General features: G+C 42.2%; 1 protein-coding gene and 1 long non-coding RNA gene across 2 annotated transcripts in view; one reads left to right on the forward strand and one right to left on the reverse strand.

The window, feature by feature from the left end:
• Window positions 1-347: 347 nt before the first annotated feature.
• LOC111164200 (uncharacterized) lies at window positions 348-1,598 on the forward strand. The gene is made up of 2 exons (XR_002641945.3): window positions 348-1,291; window positions 1,414-1,598. It is a non-coding gene; the product is annotated as an uncharacterized LOC111164200 (long non-coding RNA).
• The window catches only part of DAD1 (defender against cell death 1), a 64,474-nt gene continuing 53,815 nt past the window's right edge, over window positions 663-11,321 (reverse strand). Inside the window, exon 3 of the mRNA XM_089905897.1 lies at window positions 663-10,625. The gene's annotated coding sequence lies outside the window, so the exon portion shown is untranslated. The remainder of the gene's footprint in view (window positions 10,626-11,321) is intronic.

Below are 11,321 nucleotides of genomic sequence, written 5' to 3' on the forward strand. Positions count from 1 at the left end.
TTCCCTGAACAGCAATACCCAGAGCCAGTAAGCAAAAGTGAGAGATCGGTTTGGTGTTAAACAGGAACATTTTTGGATAAATAGGAATTCTCATTTTTCTCTATCAGTCCCCCGAGTAAGTACCTGATTCCCCTTATAAGGAATAAAGTTACAAGAAGAAGTAGAGCCGTGATTCAGGCTGTGGTGTGGGAGAGAGAGGCTGTGGATTCTGGGGTGGAGGATTAGAAATGTGTTCGGGAAGATTGGATGTGTTTTTGACAGGATATGTAACACTGTGTGAATTATAACCAGGGAGGAAAGCTTATCTTCAGCCAGGGAACCGAGTTATCTGTGAAGCCCAGTAAGTATAAATGTGTAGCCCTGGATTAAGCAATGTCTGGATTAAGGGCTGATTTAGACTCAATTATACACTATATGAAGAATGTTTAGAAAGGGTGAATGAGCATCAGATAGAAGGACAAAACTCCCCCTGGCTAGGATCTGACATCTGTGTGCAAAATGGGCCACGCAGGGGAGTGTCTGGGAATTGCTCCCAGAATATATGTGGTGGGACTATGATGTGTGACTGATTACTTGGGATATTGGCTAGGATCTGTAGCCCTGGACTTGTACGGTAATCAGCGACAAGACTTCTAATTCCTTAACAAGACTCTAAGGTGCTATTCTTTTTTTTTTTTTTTATGTATTTTTTTTTTTGGCTGCGTTGGGTCTTCGTTGCTGTGCGCGGGCTTTCTCTAGTTGCAGCGAGCAGGGGCTACTCTTCATTGCGTTGTGCGGGCTTCTCATTGCAGTGGCTTCTCCTGTTGCAGAGCACGGGCTCTAGGCGCGCAGGCTTCAGTAGTTGTGGCGTGCGGGCTTTAGAGAGCAGGCTCAGTAGTTGTGGCACACAGGCTTAGTTGCTCCGCGGCATGTGGGATCTTCCCGGACCACGGATCGAACCCGTGTCCCTTGCACTGGCCGGCGGATTCTCAACCACTGCACCACCAGAGAAGCCAGGTGCTATTCTTTTTGGCTAAGGTTATGTCAACGTATAGAAGGAATCTTGTAAGTAATGATCATTGACCAGAATAAAGGTGTTTAGCCTCTCCCAAGGTCTAAAAATCACTCAAAAAAAAAAAAAAAGTTTATTCGCAAGTACTGTTGGGACACTTTCTGTTTCTGAGAATTTAGGCCAAAAATTTGTACAACATAGCCTCGTGGAGCAGAGAGAAGAACCCTTAAAGTCATCTTTTCTGACTGTCCACCTCTAAGGAAACTGAGGCCCAGAGAAGAGACAGATCATGGTCCCACAGTAAGTCTATGGCTGAGCTCAGACTAGAATTTAAGTCCCTGTCATTAATTCTCCTGGCCTGAGGTCTGAGGAATCTGCAAGACTCATCTGACAAATATTTTTCTGTACCTACTCTATGCCAGGCTCAGCGTTTGGACCAGCTGACCCATCAGGGAAGAAACTCAGTGTGATATTGCCCTCAGGGAACTTGCATTCTGGAGGTGGACCCCATTGTTCCCTGGGATATGACCATCCGTATCCTGATCCCTCTTGAGCTTTTGTACCATCCTCACTACCTTAGGAAATATTAAAATTGATCTTTGTTGCAGTTTTAAAGTCTTTTAGCAGTGAAATCAACATAGTCATGAGAAAAGAAACGGCCCAAAAGTGAAGGGGAAAACTAGACACTTCCCTGATAATTTGATCATTCTAAAATTATTTTATTGATATCAAACTCGTGGCCAAATTAACTAGATAACTAATGCAGCTCTATACCTCATTTAGATCCTGTACTCGGTCTAAGGAGGATTCAAGGATTCAGTTTCCTGGTGACGTAACCCAGAGATCCCCAGAGCAGCAGAGAAATATTCTCTGTTCTGGGCTTTGTGAGTCTGAAAAGATGTGAACACTGGTTTGACTTCTAAAATCAGGGATCGCTCTATATATGTTAAAGCATATATTTGACCCCTGGAACTCTGTAGTAGAAAGTGGGAAGCAAGGATTCCCTAAAAGAAGGTGAGCTTATAAAGACAAAGGCGGCTTTATTTACAATTTGTAGATAGGCAATTTGGTCACTCCAGATCAAACCTAGATTGACAATAATACACACCTAATTCATAAAGTAATTGCCAACTCTTTACTCTGTGCTCTGCCAACCCGGCCTATTGGATCTGGTTTTTGTTGTTGGGCATATCACAGTGTTTCCTCTGGTTCAAGCTGGCAACTGACCTTTGGATCTGGGACCCAACTGACTGTTGTACCTGGTAGGCCGTTACAATTAAATACTATTTTCATGGATTTACTAATCTATAAATGTATGCTGTACATTTATGTAACATAATGGGCCGGGGGGGGGTGGAGTAGGGTGGGGGGAGAGATACTAAAAACACATACTTAAAAGGGTAACATACAAAGAGAATTATTTATCAAAGACCAAAGAGAAAGAAAAGCCTTTTTGCTAAGTTTGGAATAGGAGCTGGTGAAAATGAGTAGAAAAGAAGCTATCCTAACCTAGAAGAATAGGAACAGATTCCATAAAGGGAACCTCTCTTTCTCATAATATTTTCACTAGAACCAGGAGAAATGCTACAAGATGGTTTTACCAGGAACTATCTTAAACCAAGTCTAGTTGGCCAGCCATATTTCTAGTCTATCCTGGCTTATTTCTACATAAGTTGCTAAACACAAAAGTGCCTATTTAAGATATTTAAATGAAGCTCTATTTCTATAGCTCTCTGGTGCCCTTCCAGCATACTGTGCCTGTAACACACTGCTTATCATTTCTACAAGTAAGAACAAGTTTGCCCTCCCAAACTGCATAAGTATAATTACTTGCCTTAGACTGAAGTCACCTCTATTTTATTTTTCCTAACTGTTCATTTGTTTAAATCCAAACTGTGTGGGTGTCTAACTCTTGGCTCTGAGGTTTCCTTTCTCTTGAGAGCGTCAGCAAAATATTTTGCCCATAAATAATGTTTCATCTAGACTTGCAAATGACAGCCAACTCTGCGGCCTCTTTTTTCTCCCCCCTTGCTAAAGGGAATATGCAGGCAGAGAGCAGGAAAAAAAAAGCGAAAATGTACAGTTTCACTGTGGGGCTGGGCGGGGGCTGTTAAAGTACATTTGGTTATATAATGGAGGTACTTTGAAAGATAAGACGCAGTGATCTTGTTTGATCACACATACATAATACTGCTAGCTTGTTGATGTGGTTCAGGGTGTCCTTAACAAGAAGCTTAGGTCAGGTTGCCAAGCATGACACAGACCTAGGTCCAACTCAAGGAGAGAAGCTTCCAGATAGCCCTGGAACTAAAGGCAGAATCAGGATTCTCCTCACAACCCTGTCCACCACCGGAGGAGACGTTCCATTTATAATTAGGAAAAGAGACAGGTAAAGAGCATTTATTTGCAGTGTACTTGTTTCAAATATTGTGCGTATGAAGCACAGAAGACACAAGAAAGAACCCAAGCAGAAAGCTAAAGAAAAGAAATCGATAAAAGCACTGAAGAAAATCAGATGCCCTTGTCTTGCCTGTCTCTGATAATGAATGGGTCTTCTTGCCTCATTCCTCACTTTGGTTCTTGAATTTTCTAGGAAAGTAGCAAAAAAATAAAAGCTGGTGGGGTTGCATTAGTCTTGGCCTAACTTGGTTAGTCACCTCTGGATAACACACCTCCCTTTTAGGAAGTCCAGGAGACTTTTTGTAATGATAGTAAACATGGTGTACAACTCCAGATTTTTACTTCGGATCTGGGACGAAACTCAGTGTAAAGCCAAGTAAGTGACAGTTGTCTACAGGAAAAAGTCACCAACGTATTATCCTAAATTCCTCTTACCAGTCTGTATTTATTTTGAGTTCTTTTATTTTGTGTTTTGGGTCCTTGTTCATATGTCCCTTAAACATACATAAAATGTAGTAAACAAATCCTATGATTCAGTAAACATTCTGAAACTGCCAACCATACTCTTGGGATGGTATCCTATATATGGAAAATTCCCAAATTTTAACTATTGCTGCATTTATTAGTTGACCTGAAAAAAAGAGCATTTCGATATAACTTAAAGGACCTATGAATGTCCAGGATTTCAGAGAGGAGATATGACAAATTAAAATTTTATTAAATTAAAATGATATATTATAATTATATTGATAATAATCTAACATTTACTGAACACTTGCTATGTGCAAAGTATTGTGTAAATGTCTCTCATACTTTAAGTCATTTAACCTTCCTCACAGTCTCCTGGGATAGATACTATCGTCCCTACTTTCACAGGTGAGGAAACTGTGAAAGTGAAAAACAAAGCAAGAGGTCAAAATAGTTACCAGAGGGCTCCTACACAGAGGGGGCAGCGCTAGACCTCAGGGCAGCCTGCCTGTTGCCCCAGCCTACTCTCTTATCCAGGACGAGGTTTGCGTAGGAAGACGTAGCACTGTGACTCTAATGACTACAAGTTGACGTTTGGAGCAGGAACAACAGTAACTGTAAGAGCAAGTAAGTAAGAAGGAAAAAATGAGAATAATTTTAGAACAAAATGGTGGGCACAATTACAAGCAATTCCACCTGGGAAGCACAATGGTCAGTAACTAAATTCCCAAAAGATTTCCCAGTTTGCACTAAGACCATAACCATTAGGACCATAACCTGACTACCTCATGTGTCCCCCTCACCTCCTCCTCCACCCCAAAATGCTCTCTGCCTCAGGGATGCCTTCACAAGGATAAATTTGTTGAGAGCATGGGCTTTACGGTCAGATAAAAACCAAGCTAGCTATCTGAAATTATCTCAGGTCCCCCCCAAAAGTCACTGGGTTGTATTAAGATGAGACATAACTCTTTCCAAATATTTGAAGAACTGCCATTTAGACAAGGAAAGGGGTTAGTACCAGTGGCTGAAAGGATATGTGTCTCAGCCTCCTGTACAATCTTGTTAAACAAGGGGAACCGGTCTGCAGTGGAAAGGCTGCTTTGTGAAGTGCAGGGCTCTTTCTTCTTGGAGATCTGCACGCTGGGTCCTTTAGGCTGACTATCTGATGTTGTAGAAGGGATTTCTATGCTACTTTAGATATTGGACTGAATCATCTCTGGGCTCCCTTTCAATGCTAAGCGCTAAGATCTCATGACTCCAGCCTAGAGGATGAGAAGGTGAGCTCAGACCTGTTTCTTCTACTTTTATTATTTTGATAGCCAAAGAAATATGTCGTTGAATTATTCATCAGCTAAAGCCTATTTGGGATATTTATACCTAGAAGATGGTGGGGTGTGATCTCCCAGAGCCATAAATGGGAAAATAAAGGGCCATATCAGGAAGAAAAAAAGAAAGAAGAGGAAAAGAGAATGCCTGGAGGGACGACCAGAGGTCGAATGAGGGAAATGGGGTGATTTTGCAGAGGACAGAACTAGTCTATCAAAGTTTTCACAAGTTCAGCTTTGGAAAGGGATCCAAACACAACGACAATCCAAGTAAGTGAGCAGCCTTATTATACTGGGAAATAGGGCCAGGGAAGCAAAGTTCCTTCCAATTTAAACACTCTCAAAAGGCCATGTAATTGCTTTCTGATGGGAGAGGGCCTCTGCCGGTGGAAGACTACTGTTAGCCCAGACCATTTGTCCCCTGAGAGACAGCCTCTGAGATCTGACTGTCCCGCTCAGACTGTCGGCTGCACGAGAAAAAAGACTTAAAGCCACTTAAAGAGGATGAAGGTGAATTTTCAACCCTGTCCCCCAGGGCAGGGGAGAGAGTGATGGGGAACATTAGGACCAAGTTCATGTAAAGGGGCCCAGCACTGTGTCGATAAGAGACTCAGGCCTGGGGAGGCTCTACTTTGGAAAAGGAACTCAGCTAACTGTACAGCCTGGTGAGTGGGTTGTTTTCTACTCCAGGGAAACAGTACTGTGAAGAAACTGGAAAGGGAGATGAATGAATATCCTTAGTCTTTAGGGACTAAAGGGAAAGTCTTAGGGAAGACTTAGGGAAATGTCTTAGGGAATATGTATATTGCTGCTACTGGAGGACCCTCCTTCTTAGTTAGACAGGGATGGGGAAGCGGAAGGAAGGTCAAGACCACCTAGCGTCACTTTCAGGAACTTGGGAATCTGAGAGGAGAGTGTATGTGTTCCCACTAAAGGCAAAGGAGAAGGGCAACCCCACTAGAGAGTGTGAGGCATCCCGAAACACCTGCTCTGGTCCACACCCAACGCGTGGGGAAGGATGTGGCCCTCAACCCAGGCTGGGCATGCCAGATTGAGGTACAGAGTTACCAGGGTTATTTTTCTGGAGTCCTGTGATTCTCAGCCATCTCCCTATCAGAGGCTCCATCAACTCCTTTCTTATCAGGAATGACCTCTCCATCATATTCTGTAAGCTTTCCCCAAGAAGCCTCCTCCCAGTTTCCTTAGTACAAGCCTCACCAGTGAATGGGCTCTAGAATAGCTGGAGGGGGTCTGGGTCTGAAACTTGGACCAAGGAAAGTAAAGCTGATCCACAGTGCGCAGCAGCTTGGAGGGCCTGGGTGGACCCAAGACTAAAGTATCCTTCCTCTCTTTGGGCTCTTCCCTGTGCACTAAATTGAATATAGAGATGCTAACGGCGTGCATGCCTGTGTATGGGTGAGTTCATCAGCATTTCCACGCTGGATATATGACAAGCCTGACCCTGAAGTTTCCCTGAGCTTACAGGGCTTCCTGTTCTCAGGTTCCTTTGTGGGTTACAAATGGTCAAATGGGCCCCTGAGTGAGTTTATGGTTGACACCTGTTATCCTCACTCACAGATCCAGGTCCAAACAGCCAAAGCAAAGAAGTAAGTAAATATATGAAAGGGCGAGACCCAAATACGTGCCCAGGGACAAGCATTCCATCTCTACAAAGTGTGCACAGCACTGGGAGACAGGATTACCTTAACCATCACAAGCCCTCCACTTTGCCATGGCCATAGGACAGGGCCTTCGACAGGCATCTATGGAGTGTGATTTCCTTGGTCCCTGTGGTTTTTGCTGGGCCTCAAATCACTGTGTGACCAACTCTGCGGGGAACAAGCTAACCTTTGGAGGAGGAACCAGGATGTTAGTCAAGCCGAGTGAGTACCGGCTCTTGAGCCACTGTTCTGTTTCCAGCATTGAAGCCGGAGCCTAGCCATCAATTTTAAACTGAATGCGCTGTGTTGGCGCACATTAATCTGTCTCAAACTTGCCTTAGAAATGTGTAGTGTTGCTCTTATGCATAAGCACATAGGTATGCACAAATTCAGTGTGGGTAAAGGATATCGCCATCTTGATATTTTTTAGGGTCTGTCTTCTTAAGAAAAGGAAAACAATTAAGGCACTTTCCTTATTTCTTCACTTCTTTTGTCTGATCGTCCCACAAGGTAGAGGAAGGTGGAAAGCGATGATTCTCTCTATTCAGAGTGGTTAAGCGATTTGAATGTGGTCACAATAGCAGGGCCAGGACCCATGTGTTCTAAGGTTCAATATATTGCTGTCTGTACCAGGCTGCAGCCTCTATAACCATCATTCTGATCTATCTCCTCTGGCCCTCAGTTTTCCCAATTAATGCAACTGAAATATTGGTAATTCTTATCTCCTGGCTCACAGAAACTGTGTGAGGATTAAAAAGACATTGCTCTGAAGAAGTTGAGCAGGAGGTTTGTTTAGAGTGCTTTATTTATTTATTTTTTTTGAGGAAGGGGGTGGATATTGTTTTTGTTGTTGATGATATTGTCCTTTTCATTAAGGAAGAGAATAAAGAAGGGAGAGATACTTGAAAGCTAAGGTGATATGATCAATACGTGAACGTGTACAAATAAATCATTAAGGCATTCAACCCAGGGCCAAAAGACAATGGATCTTGCTCAGCCACTCACCAACCATGCGTCCATGGGAAGCTCTCTAAGCCCCAGTTCATCTGTGACATGGAGATTATGATTCCAGCTCTGTCTAGCTCAAAGGATTTTGTAAGACTCAAATGAGATAGTGTATGTGAAATCTCTTTGAAAAGTATGGGCAGTCAGGTGATTCGTGATTTTTTTGAGAGTCAGATTTTATGAAAAATTCCATTTGAGGGTAAACTTGAGGATGAAAAAGCTTCATGGATCTTGGCTATGGCAGAGAAACGGTTGAATTTGGATATAAGGTGAACCTTTCTAGTTATGAGAAAATAGAACGTGAGACTTGGTGACTAAGACTGTCCCTGGAGATCATCAAAACCTGAGATCACTTGGGAGAGAAGTGCTTGAGGTTGTGAGCTTGTAGGAAATGGTTTTGGAGGTTTCCTACCATTCCAAAGAATGTATGAGTTTAAGACTTTTCTTGAGTTTACCTAAATATGTGCTTGGTGTTGACCTGGGTTTCAACCAAGTGAGAGAACCTGGGAGAATTCCTGTGCTTGAAAATGAAGCTCACTTTGGTTTTTGTGGTGAAATAGATCCCTGTGGGGTTTTCAAGCAGCCTGAAGCTGGTTTTTGGAAGGGGGACCACGTTAAAGGTGAATCTTAATAAGTATTGCCATGAAATTTGAATTCAATTAGTTACTGAGACATGTAACAGGCTTTTTTGTTCATTTAAGTGGACTGCCAAATGTCCTTCGTTTATTCAGATTTAGTGGGGAGCAGAGCTCTCCCTGTATCCTCCCCATCATAAGTGTAAGAGCTCATTTTGCTGGGCAATGGATTGCATTGCTTGCCAACTTAATAGGGAAACAGGATGGAAGAAGTCTTCCCATCTCAGTGGCCAGCTCCATCAGAAAAGCCATCAGAAAAACACTCTTAGATGCTAACACCTTCTCTTCCAGTTGGCCTCCTCTTACAACCTGGATGCCTCAACAGCCAGTGCCACAGTTTCCAATTACCCAGATAACATCCCAAAGTCACTTTGGAAGAACCTCTGTCTCATTTTGTCTTTCCTAACCAGGAATTTACATGGTAGAACTAGATCTAGTACTTCAACAGAGAGAAGGCATGATCTAAGCGTCCATGGCCGTCCTTGACACTGTGTGATTTGGAGCCAGGCTTTGATCTTTCAGGCCCTCTATTGGCTTATCTGTAAATAGAGGTGATGATTCATTCCTCCACGCTTGGATCTCACTTCAGATAATATCACCTCCTCAGAGAGACCCTTCTTGCCCAACCATTCTAACAAGCCACCAAACACAGCCGCTACCTGATTCTCCATCCTGTTATCCAGCCTGATTTATTCCTGCACTTTCATCACTTGATATTGTATTATCTATGGATTTGTTTCTGTGTGCCTTCCACTAGACTGTAAGTGCCACGAGGACTGGGACAGCATCCTAGCAGCTTTCTGCTCTATCCCAGCACCTAGCACAGTGCCTTACACATGGAGGTGTTCAGTGAATAGTTATTGAGTAAGTGGAGGACACACCCCCATCTACCCTCTCCTTCTCACAAAGTAACAGAGCTTTACTGTTGCATTCCCAAACACTGAGAGCTCACTGAGTTAGTTCCTTGCCAAAGGCAAGGACAGAATACAAGTGTCCATTGTTTGTAGTTATATACACGTTGGAGGCAGTGAACAGGTACTCAGGGTATTTGCAGGGCCTCATTTCACTGTGCCTACCAGATAGGAAATGTGTTGGTCTTTGGGAAAGGAACCACCGTATCAGTATGTTCCAGTAAGTACCTGGTTATTATTGATCATAATGCCTGAACTTATCCTGCAGACTTACATTGCACACATGATTAAATGTCTCCTTATTCTTTAACTCAAGGAGTACTGGGGTTTAGTGATGAAAGCCATCAAAACAAAATGAAAAAAACAGATGCTGTCCCTCATGTCTAATACTCCAACCATACCCCTGTCCCACCCCATGCTCACAAATTTTTTAATACACACTAAACTGATAAAAGAAAGAAAGATTACCTACAGGGATAGGAGCAATTTTCTAACCACTGGTAAAATGAGCTCGTGTACAGGAATTGATTCCTAAGTAAAAAATGAGAATCAAAGCTGATATGCTTTGGCTGGTAAAACAAGATGACTTGGTGAAATTTTTGAAGGAAATGTGTCAGAGTTGTCTAAAGACCATCAGCTGGACTCATCTCAGGCTTTCCCCTCCATCAATTCTATTGTGCTCTGAAAAGAGGCTTAACTCCATGGCTTAGTCTTTTATTTCAATAATAGAAAAAGGGGGAAATCCCAGCCAGAGTTCCCAGGAAGGAGGATAGATACATGCTAATCACATTAATCTATTATCAAGGTAGCTCAGGAATTCTTGTCAGGCAGCACGGTGCTGTGATTTATAATACTCATCTATGGGACTGGGACAGGATTATCAATAAAACCCAGTAAGTAGACAATATGTCACTAAAGTAGGAGGCTTAATGTGGTGACTGAGACCTATTGAACTTACTGCAGTATTTGTAGGGCCCAAATATCAAGAAATGCATGGTTTATGTGGATTTAAGTGCATTCTGAAATAGAAAGAAATGTTAAAGTAATGGCACAGAGGCCAGAAAGATCTAACTGTGGAGGAAAAATAGTAGTGTCGATGAACCAGAAATAACAGACTGAAACAGCTCAGTCAGAGAGTGGATCATAATGAAAAAGGCAAAGTTTGCCTGAACACTGCTTGTCCTTCTAATCCTGGCTTGATCGGTGCATCTGAGCCACAATTTCTTCACCTGTAAAATGAAAATATTTCATCTCACCTCATAAGTTTTTTTAAAGATAAAATAAGCTAATGGATATGAAAGTATTTTAGAAACTAGTAAATGCTATACACCTGTAAAATATCATGATTATTTGTTTTCAGAACAAAAAGAAAAAGCTAGGACAGCTAGTATAATTCTTTCAACATGAAGAGAATATGTAGATTCTTAGTAAAAGAGCTATTTTCATGTGGATCTGTAGCCATAGGCATGAGTAAAAACCACTCTCTCTTCTACTGAAGTACAGAGACTCACATGTCACCCACATGAGAATGGCAGAAAGGAAACCATTCTGTAAAGGCCTGAAATGCAGTGTGAATTCTAGGGGTAACCTAAAGGTTACCTTTGGAACTGGAACAACGCTTCAAGTCACCCCAAGTAAGTCTAAATTCCTAAGCACTTCTCCTTACTTGTGTTGTTGCCTCTCAGATTGTAACATTTGGAACACATAACGGGGATGTAATAGGCCTTTTATGGCCATTTTCAGAAGATTTAAATAAAGATATTATAGAAAGATCCCTCATCCAACCCTTAACATTATAATAGTTTTATTCCATCCAAGTTGTGTTCTTTCTTAATAGAAAAGAAAGCCAAGATACTACCCATGAGGCCAATTGAAAACAGTACATTTGCAGAGCATAAGAACCAAAGAGAAGGCAAGTGGTGTTT

This window comes from Delphinapterus leucas, chromosome 2 (genome assembly GCF_059928025.1).
Source record: "Delphinapterus leucas isolate spDelLeu-1000000601 "Yukka" chromosome 2, BTC_Dleu_Yukka2, whole genome shotgun sequence".
Classification (NCBI taxonomy): domain Eukaryota; kingdom Metazoa; phylum Chordata; class Mammalia; order Artiodactyla; family Monodontidae; genus Delphinapterus; species Delphinapterus leucas.